Genomic DNA, 16,874 nt, shown 5'->3' with positions numbered 1-16,874 from the left:
CACGTGACTGATGACGTCATCATTAACATATTTTATTCCCCATGGAGAGTTCTTTACAATGAGCCATGTCTCAATTTTTTCTGTTCAGCACTTTTGGAGATATAGTGGTGAAATTTTTTGCCGTTTTTCCAAGATGGCGGCCGACCACGTGACATATGACGTCATCATTAACATATTTTATTCCCCATGGAGAGTTCTTTACAATGAGCCAAGTCTCAATTTTTTCTGTTCAGCACTTTTGGAGATATAGTGGCGCAACGTTTTTCGGTTTTTCCAAGATGGCGCCAGAACCACGTGACTGATGACGTCATCATTTGCGTATTTTATTCCCCATGGAGAGTTCTTTACAATGAGCCATGTCTCAATTTTTTCTGTTCAGTACTTTCTGAGATATAGAGGTGCAAAGTTTTTCGGTTTTTCCAAGATGGCGGCCGAACCACGTCACCGATGACGTCATCAATTGGGCACAGTCTATTCCAGGGCAAGAACAATATGTGTGCAAAGTTTGGCGATTCTACGTGCAACGGTGTAGACGCAGTGCTGCAAACAGACAGACAGACAAACAGACAAACAGACAAACAGACAGATGAAAAATCGGTCAGAGACCTAGGACTTGCCGGAATGTACTTTTTTATCGGCCATTTTGGACAAATATGGCGGTCGAAACACGTGAACGATGACGTCATCAATAACATATTTTATTCCCCATGGAGAGTTCTTTACAATGAGCCATGTCTCAATTTTTTCTATTCCGCACTTTTGGAGATATGGTGGTGCAACGTTTTGCCGTTTTTCCAAGATGGCGGCCGAAACACGTGAACGATGACGTCATCATTAACATATTTTATTCCCCATGGAGATTTCTTTCCAATGAGCCATGTCTCAATTTTTTCTATTCAGCACTTTTGGAGATATGGTGGTGCAACGTTTTGCCGTTTTTCCAAAATGGCGGCCGAAGCACGTGACTGATGACGTCATCATTAACATATTTTATTCCCCATGGAGAGTTCTTTCCAATGAGCCATGTCTCAATTTTTTCTATTCAGCACTTCCGGAGATATGGAGGTGCAACGTTTTTCGGTTTTTCCAAGATGGCGGCCGAAACACGTGACCAATGACGTCATCATTAACATATTTTATTCCCCATGGAGAGTTCTTGACAATGAGCCATGTCTCAATTTTTTCTGTTCAGCACTTTTGGAGATATAGTGGTGCAAAGTTTTGCCGTTTTTCCAAGATGGCGGCCGACCACGTGACATATGACATCATCATTAACATATTTTATTCCCCATGGAGAGTTCTTTACAATGAGCCATGTCTCAATTTTTTCTGTTCAGGACTTTTGGAGATTTCGTGGTGCAAAGTTTTGCCGTTTTTCCAAGATGGCGGCCGACCACGTGACTGATGACGTCATCATTAACATATTTTATTCCCCATGGAGAGTTCTTTACAATGAGCCATGTCTCAATTTTTTCTGTTCAGCACTTTTGGAGATATAGTGGTGCAAAGTTTTGCCGTTTTTCCAAGATGGCGACCGAACCACGTGAGTGATGACGTCATCATTTACATATTTTATTCCACATGGAGAGTTCTTTACAATGAGCCATGTCTCAATTTTTTCTGTTCAGTACTTTCGGAGATATAGAGGTGCAAAGTTTTTCGGTTTTTCCAAGATGGCGGCCAAACCACGTCACCGATGACGTCATCAATTGGGCACAGTCTATTCCAGGGCAAGACCAATATTTGTGCGAAGTTTGGCGATTCTACGTGCAACGGTGTAGACGCAGTGCTGCAAACAGACAGACAGACAAACAGACAGACAGACAGACAGACAGATGAAAAATCGGTCAGAGACCGAGGACTTGCCGGAATGTACTTTTTTATCGGCCATTTAGGACAAATATGGCGGCCGAACCACGTGACCGATGACGTCATCATTAACACATTTTATTCCCCATGGAGAGTTCTTTACAATGAGCCATGTCTCAATTTTTTCTGTTCAGGACTTTTGGAGATGTGGAGGTGCAGAGTTTTTCGGTTTTTCCAAGATGGCGGCCGACCACGTGACTGATGACGTCATCATTAACATATTTTATTCCCCATGGAGAGTTCTTTACAATGAGCCATGTCTCAATTTTTTCTGTTCAGCACTTTTGGAGATATAGTGGTGAAAATTTTTGCCGTTTTTCCAAGATGGCGGCCGACCACGTGACATATGACGTCATCATTAACATATTTTATTCCCCATGGAGAGTTCTTTACAATGAGCCAAGTCTCAATTTTTTCTGTTCAGCACTTTTGGAGATATAGTGGCGCAACGTTTTTCGGTTTTTCCAAGATGGCGCCAGAACCACGTGACTGATGACGTCATCATTTGCGTATTTTATTCCCCATGGAGAGTTCTTTACAATGAGCCATGTCTCAATTTTTTCTGTTCAGTACTTTCGGAGATATAGAGGTGCAAAGTTTTTCGGTTTTTCCAAGATGGCGGCCGAACCACGTCACCGATGACGTCATCAATTGGGCACAGTCTATTCCAGGGCAAGACCAATATGTGTGCAAAGTTTGGCGATTCTACGTGCAACGGTGTAGACGCAGTGCTGCAAACAGACAGACAGACAAACAGACAAACAGACAAACAGACAGATGAAAAATCGGTCAGAGACCTAGGACTTGCCGGAATGTACTTTTTTATCGGCCATTTTGGACAAATATGGCGGTCGAAACACGTGAACGATGACGTCATCAATAACATATTTTATTCCCCATGGAGAGTTCTTTACAATGAGCCATGTCTCAATTTTTTCTATTCCGCACTTTTGGAGATATGGTGGTGCAAAGTTTTGCCGTTTTTCCAAGATGGCGGCCGACCACGTGACATATGACGTCATCATTAACATATTTTATTCCCCATGGAGAGTTCTTTACAATGAGCCATGTCTCAATTTTTTCTGTTCAGTACTTTCGGAGATATAGAGGTGCAAAGTTTTTCGGTTTTTCCAAGATGGCGGCCAAACCACGTCACCGATGACGTCATCAATTGGGCACAGTCTATTCCAGGGCAAGACCAATATTTGTGCGAAGCTTGGCGATTCTACGTGCAACGGTGTAGACGCAGTGCTGCAAACAGACAGACAGACAAACAGACAGACAGACAGACAGACAGATGAAAAATCGGTCAGAGACCGAGGACTTGCCGGAATGTACTTTTTTATCGGCCATTTAGGACAAATATGGCGGCCGAACCACGTGACCGATGACGTCATCATTAACACATTTTATTCCCCATGGAGAGTTCTTTACAATGAGCCATGTCTCAATTTTTTCTGTTCAGGACTTTTGGAGATGTGGAGGTGCAGAGTTTTTCGGTTTTTCCAAGATGGCGGCCGACCACGTGACTGATGACGTCATCATTAACATATTTTATTCCCCATGGAGAGTTCTTTACAATGAGCCATGTCTCAATTTTTTCTGTTCAGCACTTTTGGAGATATAGTGGTGAAATTTTTTGCCGTTTTTCCAAGATGGCGGCCGACCACGTGACATATGACGTCATCATTAACATATTTTATTCCCCATGGAGAGTTCTTTACAATGAGCCAAGTCTCAATTTTTTCTGTTCAGCACTTTTGGAGATATAGTGGCGCAACGTTTTTCGGTTTTTCCAAGATGGCGCCAGAACCACGTGACTGATGACGTCATCATTTGCGTATTTTATTCCCCATGGAGAGTTCTTTACAATGAGCCATGTCTCAATTTTTTCTGTTCAGTACTTTCGGAGATATAGAGGTGCAAAGTTTTTCGGTTTTTCCAAGATGGCGGCCGAACCACGTCACCGATGACGTCATCAATTGGGCACAGTCTATTCCAGGGCAAGACCAATACGTGTGCAAAGTTTGGCGATTCTACGTGCAACGGTGTAGACGCAGTGCTGCAAACAGACAGACAGACAAACAGACAAACAGACAAACAGACAGATGAAAAATCGGTCAGAGACCTAGGACTTGCCGGAATGTACTTTTTTATCGGCCATTTTGGACAAATATGGCGGTCGAAACACGTGAACGATGACGTCATCAATAACATATTTTATTCCCCATGGAGAGTTCTTTACAATGAGCCATGTCTCAATTTTTTCTATTCCGCACTTTTGGAGATATGGTGGTGCAACGTTTTGCCGTTTTTCCAAGATGGCGGCCGAAACACGTGAACGATGACGTCATCATTAACATATTTTATTCCCCATGGAGATTTCTTTCCAATGAGCCATGTCTCAATTTTTTCTATTCAGCACTTTTGGAGATATGGTGGTGCAACGTTTTGCCGTTTTTCCAAAATGGCGGCCGAAGCACGTGACTGATGACGTCATCATTAACATATTTTATTCCCCATGGAGAGTTCTTTCCAATGAGCCATGTCTCAATTTTTTCTATTCAGCACTTCCGGAGATATGGAGGTGCAACGTTTTTCGGTTTTTCCAAGATGGCGGCCGAAACACGTGACCAATGACGTCATCATTAACATATTTTATTCCCCATGGAGAGTTCTTGACAATGAGCCATGTCTCAATTTTTTCTGTTCAGCACTTTTGGAGATATAGTGGTGCAAAGTTTTGCCGTTTTTCCAAGATGGCGGCCGACCACGTGACATATGACATCATCATTAACATATTTTATTCCCCATGGAGAGTTCTTTACAATGAGCCATGTCTCAATTTTTTCTGTTCAGGACTTTTGGAGATTTCGTGGTGCAAAGTTTTGCCGTTTTTCCAAGATGGCGGCCGACCACGTGACTGATGACGTCATCATTAACATATTTTATTCCCCATGGAGAGTTCTTTACAATGAGCCATGTCTCAATTTTTTCTGTTCAGCACTTTTGGAGATATAGTGGTGCAAAGTTTTGCCGTTTTTCCAAGATGGCGGCCGACCACGTGACATATGACGTCATCATTAACATATTTTATTCCCCATGGAGAGTTCTTTACAATGAGCCAGGTCTCAATTTTTTCTGTTCAGCACTTTTGGAGATATAGTGGCGCAACGTTTTGCCGTTTTTCCAAGATGGCGACCGAACCACGTGACTGATGACGTCATCATTTACATATTTTATTCCCCATGGAGAGTTCTTTACAATGAGCCATGTCTCAATTTTTTCTGTTCAGTACTTTCGGAGATATAGAGGTGCAAAGTTTTTCGGTTTTTCCAAGATGGCGGCCAAACCACGTCACCGATGACGTCATCAATTGGGCACAGTCTATTCCAGGGCAAGACCAATATTTGTGCGAAGTTTGGCGATTCTACGTGCAACGGTGTAGACGCAGTGCTGCAAACAGACAGACAGACAAACAGACAGACAGACAGACAGACAGATGAAAAATCGGTCAGAGACCGAGGACTTGCCGGAATGTACTTTTTTATCGGCCATTTAGGACAAATATGGCGGCCGAACCACGTGACCGATGACGTCATCATTAACACATTTTATTCCCCATGGAGAGTTCTTTACAATGAGCCATGTCTCAATTTTTTCTGTTCAGGACTTTTGGAGATGTGGAGGTGCAGAGTTTTTCGGTTTTTCCAAGATGGCGGCCGACCACGTGACTGATGACGTCATCATTAACATATTTTATTCCCCATGGAGAGTTCTTTACAATGAGCCATGTCTCAATTTTTTCTGTTCAGCACTTTTGGAGATATAGTGGTGAAAATTTTTGCCGTTTTTCCAAGATGGCGGCCGACCACGTGACATATGACGTCATCATTAACATATTTTATTCCCCATGGAGAGTTCTTTACAATGAGCCAAGTCTCAATTTTTTCTGTTCAGCACTTTTGGAGATATAGTGGCGCAACGTTTTTCGGTTTTTCCAAGATGGCGCCAGAACCACGTGACTGATGACGTCATCATTTGCGTATTTTATTCCCCATGGAGAGTTCTTTACAATGAGCCATGTCTCAATTTTTTCTGTTCAGTACTTTCGGAGATATAGAGGTGCAAAGTTTTTCGGTTTTTCCAAGATGGCGGCCGAACCACGTCACCGATGACGTCATCAATTGGGCACAGTCTATTCCAGGGCAAGACCAATATGTGTGCAAAGTTTGGCGATTCTACGTGCAACGGTGTAGACGCAGTGCTGCAAACAGACAGACAGACAAACAGACAAACAGACAAACAGACAGATGAAAAATCGGTCAGAGACCGAGGACTTGCCGGAATGTACTTTTTTATCGGCCATTTAGGACAAATATGGCGGCCGAACCACGTGACCGATGACGTCATCATTAACATATTTTATTCCCCATGAAGAGTTCTTTACAATGAGCCATGTCTCAATTTTTTCTGTTCAGCACTTTTGGAGATTTCGTGGTGCAAAGTTTTGCCGTTTTTCCAAGATGGCGGCCGACCACGTGACTGATGACGTCATCATTAACATATTTTATTCCCCATGGAGAGTTCTTTACAATGAGCCATGTCTCAATTTTTTCTGTTCAGCACTTTTGGAGATATAGTGGTGCAAAGTTTTGCCGTTTTTCCAAGATGGCGGCCGACCACGTGACATATGACGTCATCATTAACATATTTTATTCCCCATGGAGAGTTCTTTACAATGAGCCATGTCTCAATTTTTTCTGTTCAGCACTTTTGGAGATATAGTGGTGCAACGTTTTGCCGTTTTTCCAAGATGGCGACCGAACCACGTGACTGATGACGTCATCATTAACATATTTTATTCCCCATGGAGAGTTCTTTACAATGAGCCATGTCTCAATTTTTTCTGTTCAGCACTTTTGGAGATATAGTGGTGAAATTTTTTGCCGTTTTTCCAAGATGGCGGCCGACCACGTGACATATGACGTCATCATTAACATATTTTATTCCCCATGGAGAGTTCTTTACAATGAGCCAAGTCTCAATTTTTTCTGTTCAGCACTTTTGGAGATATAGTGGCGCAACGTTTTTCGGTTTTTCCAAGATGGCGCCAGAACCACGTGACTGATGACGTCATCATTTGCGTATTTTATTCCCCATGGAGAGTTCTTTACAATGAGCCATGTCTCAATTTTTTCTGTTCAGTACTTTCTGAGATATAGAGGTGCAAAGTTTTTCGGTTTTTCCAAGATGGCGGCCGAACCACGTCACCGATGACGTCATCAATTGGGCACAGTCTATTCCAGGGCAAGAACAATATGTGTGCAAAGTTTGGCGATTCTACGTGCAACGGTGTAGACGCAGTGCTGCAAACAGACAGACAGACAAACAGACAAACAGACAAACAGACAGATGAAAAATCGGTCAGAGACCTAGGACTTGCCGGAATGTACTTTTTTATCGGCCATTTTGGACAAATATGGCGGTCGAAACACGTGAACGATGACGTCATCAATAACATATTTTATTCCCCATGGAGAGTTCTTTACAATGAGCCATGTCTCAATTTTTTCTATTCCGCACTTTTGGAGATATGGTGGTGCAACGTTTTGCCGTTTTTCCAAGATGGCGGCCGAAACACGTGAACGATGACGTCATCATTAACATATTTTATTCCCCATGGAGATTTCTTTCCAATGAGCCATGTCTCAATTTTTTCTATTCAGCACTTTTGGAGATATGGTGGTGCAACGTTTTGCCGTTTTTCCAAAATGGCGGCCGAAGCACGTGACTGATGACGTCATCATTAACATATTTTATTCCCCATGGAGAGTTCTTTCCAATGAGCCATGTCTCAATTTTTTCTATTCAGCACTTCCGGAGATATGGAGGTGCAACGTTTTTCGGTTTTTCCAAGATGGCGGCCGAAACACGTGACCAATGACGTCATCATTAACATATTTTATTCCCCATGGAGAGTTCTTGACAATGAGCCATGTCTCAATTTTTTCTGTTCAGCACTTTTGGAGATATAGTGGTGCAAAGTTTTGCCGTTTTTCCAAGATGGCGGCCGACCACGTGACATATGACATCATCATTAACATATTTTATTCCCCATGGAGAGTTCTTTACAATGAGCCATGTCTCAATTTTTTCTGTTCAGGACTTTTGGAGATTTCGTGGTGCAAAGTTTTGCCGTTTTTCCAAGATGGCGGCCGACCACGTGACTGATGACGTCATCATTAACATATTTTATTCCCCATGGAGAGTTCTTTACAATGAGCCATGTCTCAATTTTTTCTGTTCAGCACTTTTGGAGATATAGTGGTGCAAAGTTTTGCCGTTTTTCCAAGATGGCGACCGAACCACGTGAGTGATGACGTCATCATTTACATATTTTATTCCACATGGAGAGTTCTTTACAATGAGCCATGTCTCAATTTTTTCTGTTCAGTACTTTCGGAGATATAGAGGTGCAAAGTTTTTCGGTTTTTCCAAGATGGCGGCCAAACCACGTCACCGATGACGTCATCAATTGGGCACAGTCTATTCCAGGGCAAGACCAATATTTGTGCGAAGTTTGGCGATTCTACGTGCAACGGTGTAGACGCAGTGCTGCAAACAGACAGACAGACAAACAGACAGACAGACAGACAGACAGATGAAAAATCGGTCAGAGACCGAGGACTTGCCGGAATGTACTTTTTTATCGGCCATTTAGGACAAATATGGCGGCCGAACCACGTGACCGATGACGTCATCATTAACACATTTTATTCCCCATGGAGAGTTCTTTACAATGAGCCATGTCTCAATTTTTTCTGTTCAGGACTTTTGGAGATGTGGAGGTGCAGAGTTTTTCGGTTTTTCCAAGATGGCGGCCGACCACGTGACTGATGACGTCATCATTAACATATTTTATTCCCCATGGAGAGTTCTTTACAATGAGCCATGTCTCAATTTTTTCTGTTCAGCACTTTTGGAGATATAGTGGTGAAAATTTTTGCCGTTTTTCCAAGATGGCGGCCGACCACGTGACATATGACGTCATCATTAACATATTTTATTCCCCATGGAGAGTTCTTTACAATGAGCCAAGTCTCAATTTTTTCTGTTCAGCACTTTTGGAGATATAGTGGCGCAACGTTTTTCGGTTTTTCCAAGATGGCGCCAGAACCACGTGACTGATGACGTCATCATTTGCGTATTTTATTCCCCATGGAGAGTTCTTTACAATGAGCCATGTCTCAATTTTTTCTGTTCAGTACTTTCGGAGATATAGAGGTGCAAAGTTTTTCGGTTTTTCCAAGATGGCGGCCGAACCACGTCACCGATGACGTCATCAATTGGGCACAGTCTATTCCAGGGCAAGACCAATATGTGTGCAAAGTTTGGCGATTCTACGTGCAACGGTGTAGACGCAGTGCTGCAAACAGACAGACAGACAAACAGACAAACAGACAAACAGACAGATGAAAAATCGGTCAGAGACCTAGGACTTGCCGGAATGTACTTTTTTATCGGCCATTTTGGACAAATATGGCGGTCGAAACACGTGAACGATGACGTCATCAATAACATATTTTATTCCCCATGGAGAGTTCTTTACAATGAGCCATGTCTCAATTTTTTCTATTCCGCACTTTTGGAGATATGGTGGTGCAACGTTTTGCCGTTTTTCCAAGATGGCGGCCGAAACACGTGAACGATGACGTCATCATTAACATATTTTATTCCCCATGGAGATTTCTTTCCAATGAGCCATGTCTCAATTTTTTCTATTCAGCACTTTTGGAGATATGGTGGTGCAACGTTTTGCCGTTTTTCCAAAATGGCGGCCGAAGCACGTGACTGATGACGTCATCATTAACATATTTTATTCCCCATGGAGAGTTCTTTCCAATGAGCCATGTCTCAATTTTTTCTATTCAGCACTTCCGGAGATATGGAGGTGCAACGTTTTTCGGTTTTTCCAAGATGGCGGCCGAAACACGTGACCAATGACGTCATCATTAACATATTTTATTCCCCATGGAGAGTTCTTGACAATGAGCCATGTCTCAATTTTTTCTGTTCAGCACTTTTGGAGATATAGTGGTGCAAAGTTTTGCCGTTTTTCCAAGATGGCGGCCGACCACGTGACATATGACATCATCATTAACATATTTTATTCCCCATGGAGAGTTCTTTACAATGAGCCATGTCTCAATTTTTTCTGTTCAGGACTTTTGGAGATTTCGTGGTGCAAAGTTTTGCCGTTTTTCCAAGATGGCGGCCGACCACGTGACTGATGACGTCATCATTAACATATTTTATTCCCCATGGAGAGTTCTTTACAATGAGCCATGTCTCAATTTTTTCTGTTCAGCACTTTTGGAGATATAGTGGTGCAAAGTTTTGCCGTTTTTCCAAGATGGCGGCCGACCACGTGACATATGACGTCATCATTAACATATTTTATTCCCCATGGAGAGTTCTTTACAATGAGCCAGGTCTCAATTTTTTCTGTTCAGCACTTTTGGAGATATAGTGGCGCAACGTTTTGCCGTTTTTCCAAGATGGCGACCGAACCACGTGACTGATGACGTCATCATTTACATATTTTATTCCCCATGGAGAGTTCTTTACAATGAGCCATGTCTCAATTTTTTCTGTTCAGTACTTTCGGAGATATAGAGGTGCAAAGTTTTTCGGTTTTTCCAAGATGGCGGCCAAACCACGTCACCGATGACGTCATCAATTGGGCACAGTCTATTCCAGGGCAAGACCAATATTTGTGCGAAGTTTGGCGATTCTACGTGCAACGGTGTAGACGCAGTGCTGCAAACAGACAGACAGACAAACAGACAGACAGACAGACAGACAGATGAAAAATCGGTCAGAGACCGAGGACTTGCCGGAATGTACTTTTTTATCGGCCATTTAGGACAAATATGGCGGCCGAACCACGTGACCGATGACGTCATCATTAACACATTTTATTCCCCATGGAGAGTTCTTTACAATGAGCCATGTCTCAATTTTTTCTGTTCAGGACTTTTGGAGATGTGGAGGTGCAGAGTTTTTCGGTTTTTCCAAGATGGCGGCCGACCACGTGACTGATGACGTCATCATTAACATATTTTATTCCCCATGGAGAGTTCTTTACAATGAGCCATGTCTCAATTTTTTCTGTTCAGCACTTTTGGAGATATAGTGGTGAAAATTTTTGCCGTTTTTCCAAGATGGCGGCCGACCACGTGACATATGACGTCATCATTAACATATTTTATTCCCCATGGAGAGTTCTTTACAATGAGCCAAGTCTCAATTTTTTCTGTTCAGCACTTTTGGAGATATAGTGGCGCAACGTTTTTCGGTTTTTCCAAGATGGCGCCAGAACCACGTGACTGATGACGTCATCATTTGCGTATTTTATTCCCCATGGAGAGTTCTTTACAATGAGCCATGTCTCAATTTTTTCTGTTCAGTACTTTCGGAGATATAGAGGTGCAAAGTTTTTCGGTTTTTCCAAGATGGCGGCCGAACCACGTCACCGATGACGTCATCAATTGGGCACAGTCTATTCCAGGGCAAGACCAATATGTGTGCAAAGTTTGGCGATTCTACGTGCAACGGTGTAGACGCAGTGCTGCAAACAGACAGACAGACAAACAGACAAACAGACAAACAGACAGATGAAAAATCGGTCAGAGACCTAGGACTTGCCGGAATGTACTTTTTTATCGGCCATTTTGGACAAATATGGCGGTCGAAACACGTGAACGATGACGTCATCAATAACATATTTTATTCCCCATGGAGAGTTCTTTACAATGAGCCATGTCTCAATTTTTTCTATTCCGCACTTTTGGAGATATGGTGGTGCAACGTTTTGCCGTTTTTCCAAGATGGCGGCCGAAACACGTGAACGATGACGTCATCATTAACATATTTTATTCCCCATGGAGATTTCTTTCCAATGAGCCATGTCTCAATTTTTTCTATTCAGCACTTTTGGAGATATGGTGGTGCAACGTTTTGCCGTTTTTCCAAAATGGCGGCCGAAGCACGTGACTGATGACGTCATCATTAACATATTTTATTCCCCATGGAGAGTTCTTTCCAATGAGCCATGTCTCAATTTTTTCTATTCAGCACTTCCGGAGATATGGAGGTGCAACGTTTTTCGGTTTTTCCAAGATGGCGGCCGAAACACGTGACCAATGACGTCATCATTAACATATTTTATTCCCCATGGAGAGTTCTTGACAATGAGCCATGTCTCAATTTTTTCTGTTCAGCACTTTTGGAGATATAGTGGTGCAAAGTTTTGCCGTTTTTCCAAGATGGCGGCCGACCACGTGACATATGACATCATCATTAACATATTTTATTCCCCATGGAGAGTTCTTTACAATGAGCCATGTCTCAATTTTTTCTGTTCAGGACTTTTGGAGATTTCGTGGTGCAAAGTTTTGCCGTTTTTCCAAGATGGCGGCCGACCACGTGACTGATGACGTCATCATTAACATATTTTATTCCCCATGGAGAGTTCTTTACAATGAGCCATGTCTCAATTTTTTCTGTTCAGCACTTTTGGAGATATAGTGGTGCAAAGTTTTGCCGTTTTTCCAAGATGGCGGCCGACCACGTGACATATGACGTCATCATTAACATATTTTATTCCCCATGGAGAGTTCTTTACAATGAGCCAGGTCTCAATTTTTTCTGTTCAGCACTTTTGGAGATATAGTGGCGCAACGTTTTGCCGTTTTTCCAAGATGGCGACCGAACCACGTGACTGATGACGTCATCATTAACATATTTTATTCCCCATGGAGAGTTCTTTACAATGAGCCATGTCTCAATTTTTTCTGTTCAGTACTTTCGGAGATATAGAGGTGCAAAGTTTTTCGGTTTTTCCAAGATGGCGGCCAAACCACGTCACCGATGACGTCATCAATTGGGCACAGTCTATTCCAGGGCAAGACCAATATTTGTGCGAAGTTTGGCGATTCTACGTGCAACGGTGTAGACGCAGTGCTGCAAACAGACAGACAGACAAACAGACAGACAGACAGACAGACAGATGAAAAATCGGTCAGAGACCGAGGACTTGCCGGAATGTACTTTTTTATCGGCCATTTAGGACAAATATGGCGGCCGAACCACGTGACCGATGACGTCATCATTAACACATTTTATTCCCCATGGAGAGTTCTTTACAATGAGCCATGTCTCAATTTTTTCTGTTCAGGACTTTTGGAGATGTGGAGGTGCAGAGTTTTTCGGTTTTTCCAAGATGGCGGCCGACCACGTGACTGATGACGTCATCATTAACATATTTTATTCCCCATGGAGAGTTCTTTACAATGAGCCATGTCTCAATTTTTTCTGTTCAGCACTTTTGGAGATATAGTGGTGAAAATTTTTGCCGTTTTTCCAAGATGGCGGCCGACCACGTGACATATGACGTCATCATTAACATATTTTATTCCCCATGGAGAGTTCTTTACAATGAGCCAAGTCTCAATTTTTTCTGTTCAGCACTTTTGGAGATATAGTGGCGCAACGTTTTTCGGTTTTTCCAAGATGGCGCCAGAACCACGTGACTGATGACGTCATCATTTGCGTATTTTATTCCCCATGGAGAGTTCTTTACAATGAGCCATGTCTCAATTTTTTCTGTTCAGTACTTTCGGAGATATAGAGGTGCAAAGTTTTTCGGTTTTTCCAAGATGGCGGCCGAACCACGTCACCGATGACGTCATCAATTGGGCACAGTCTATTCCAGGGCAAGACCAATATGTGTGCAAAGTTTGGCGATTCTACGTGCAACGGTGTAGACGCAGTGCTGCAAACAGACAGACAGACAAACAGACAAACAGACAAACAGACAGATGAAAAATCGGTCAGAGACCGAGGACTTGCCGGAATGTACTTTTTTATCGGCCATTTAGGACAAATATGGCGGCCGAACCACGTGACCGATGACGTCATCATTAACATATTTTATTCCCCATGAAGAGTTCTTTACAATGAGCCATGTCTCAATTTTTTCTGTTCAGCACTTTTGGAGATTTCGTGGTGCAAAGTTTTGCCGTTTTTCCAAGATGGCGGCCGACCACGTGACTGATGACGTCATCATTAACATATTTTATTCCCCATGGAGTGTTCTTTACAATGAGCCATGTCTCAATTTTTTCTGTTCAGCACTTTTGGAGATATAGTGGTGCAAAGTTTTGCCGTTTTTCCAAGATGGCGGCCGACCACGTGACATATGACGTCATCATTAACATATTTTATTCCCCATGGAGAGTTCTTTACAATGAGCCATGTCTCAATTTTTTCTGTTCAGCACTTTTGGAGATATAGTGGTGCAACGTTTTGCCGTTTTTCCAAGATGGCGACCGAACCACGTGACTGATGACGTCATCATTAACATATTTTATTCCCCATGGAGAGTTCTTTACAATGAGCCATGTCTCAATTTTTTCTGTTCAGCACTTTTGGAGATATAGTGGTGAAATTTTTTGCCGTTTTTCCAAGATGGCGGCCGACCACGTGACATATGACGTCATCATTAACATATTTTATTCCCCATGGAGAGTTCTTTACAATGAGCCAAGTCTCAATTTTTTCTGTTCAGCACTTTTGGAGATATAGTGGCGCAACGTTTTTCGGTTTTTCCAAGATGGCGCCAGAACCACGTGACTGATGACGTCATCATTTGCGTATTTTATTCCCCATGGAGAGTTCTTTACAATGAGCCATGTCTCAATTTTTTCTGTTCAGTACTTTCGGAGATATAGAGGTGCAAAGTTTTTCGGTTTTTCCAAGATGGCGGCCGAACCACGTCACCGATGACGTCATCAATTGGGCACAGTCTATTCCAGGGCAAGACCAATATGTGTGCAAAGTTTGGCGATTCTACGTGCAACGGTGTAGACGCAGTGCTGCAAACAGACAGACAGACAAACAGACAAACAGACAAACAGACAGATGAAAAATCGGTCAGAGACCTAGGACTTGCCGGAATGTACTTTTTTATCGGCCATTTTGGACAAATATGGCGGTCGAAACACGTGAACGATGACGTCATCAATAACATATTTTATTCCCCATGGAGAGTTCTTTACAATGAGCCATGTCTCAATTTTTTCTATTCCGCACTTTTGGAGATATGGTGGTGCAACGTTTTGCCGTTTTTCCAAGATGGCGGCCGAAACACGTGAACGATGACGTCATCATTAACATATTTTATTCCCCATGGAGATTTCTTTCCAATGAGCCATGTCTCAATTTTTTCTATTCAGCACTTTTGGAGATATGGTGGTGCAACGTTTTGCCGTTTTTCCAAAATGGCGGCCGAAGCACGTGACTGATGACGTCATCATTAACATATTTTATTCCCCATGGAGAGTTCTTTCCAATGAGCCATGTCTCAATTTTTTCTATTCAGCACTTCCGGAGATATGGAGGTGCAACGTTTTTCGGTTTTTCCAAGATGGCGGCCGAAACACGTGACCAATGACGTCATCATTAACATATTTTATTCCCCATGGAGAGTTCTTGACAATGAGCCATGTCTCAATTTTTTCTGTTCAGCACTTTTGGAGATATAGTGGTGCAAAGTTTTGCCGTTTTTCCAAGATGGCGGCCGACCACGTGACATATGACATCATCATTAACATATTTTATTCCCCATGGAGAGTTCTTTACAATGAGCCATGTCTCAATTTTTTCTGTTCAGGACTTTTGGAGATTTCGTGGTGCAAAGTTTTGCCGTTTTTCCAAGATGGCGGCCGACCACGTGACTGATGACGTCATCATTAACATATTTTATTCCCCATGGAGAGTTCTTTACAATGAGCCATGTCTCAATTTTTTCTGTTCAGCACTTTTGGAGATATAGTGGTGCAAAGTTTTGCCGTTTTTCCAAGATGGCGGCCGACCACGTGACATATGACGTCATCATTAACATATTTTATTCCCCATGGAGAGTTCTTTACAATGAGCCAGGTCTCAATTTTTTCTGTTCAGCACTTTTGGAGATATAGTGGCGCAACGTTTTGCCGTTTTTCCAAGATGGCGACCGAACCACGTGACTGATGACGTCATCATTTACATATTTTATTCCACATGGAGAGTTCTTTACAATGAGCCATGTCTCAATTTTTTCTGTTCAGTACTTTCGGAGATATAGAGGTGCAAAGTTTTTCGGTTTTTCCAAGATGGCGGCCAAACCACGTCACCGATGACGTCATCAATTGGGCACAGTCTATTCCAGGGCAAGACCAATATTTGTGCGAAGTTTGGCGATTCTACGTGCAACGGTGTAGACGCAGTGCTGCAAACAGACAGACAGACAAACAGACAGACAGACAGACAGACAGATGAAAAATCGGTCAGAGACCGAGGACTTGCCGGAATGTACTTTTTTATCGGCCATTTAGGACAAATATGGCGGCCGAACCACGTGACCGATGACGTCATCATTAACACATTTTATTCCCCATGGAGAGTTCTTTACAATGAGCCATGTCTCAATTTTTTCTGTTCAGGACTTTTGGAGATGTGGAGGTGCAGAGTTTTTCGGTTTTTCCAAGATGGCGGCCGACCACGTGACTGATGACGTCATCATTAACATATTTTATTCCCCATGGAGAGTTCTTTACAATGAGCCATGTCTCAATTTTTTCTGTTCAGCACTTTTGGAGATATAGTGGTGAAAATTTTTGCCGTTTTTCCAAGATGGCGGCCGACCACGTGACATATGACGTCATCATTAACATATTTTATTCCCCATGGAGAGTTCTTTACAATGAGCCAAGTCTCAATTTTTTCTGTTCAGCACTTTTGGAGATATAGTGGCGCAACGTTTTTCGGTTTTTCCAAGATGGCGCCAGAACCACGTGACTGATGACGTCATCATTTGCGTATTTTATTCCCCATGGAGAGTTCTTTACAATGAGCCATGTCTCAATTTTTTCTGTTCAGTACTTTCGGAGATATAGAGG

The sequence above is a fragment of the Myxine glutinosa genome, chromosome 5, assembly GCF_964187855.1.
Source record: "Myxine glutinosa chromosome 5, kmMyxGlut1.1, whole genome shotgun sequence".
NCBI classification, from domain to species: Eukaryota; Metazoa; Chordata; class Myxini; order Myxiniformes; family Myxinidae; genus Myxine; species Myxine glutinosa.
The sequence above is the reverse complement of the archived record's forward strand: the minus strand, read 5'-3'. Positions refer to the sequence as shown.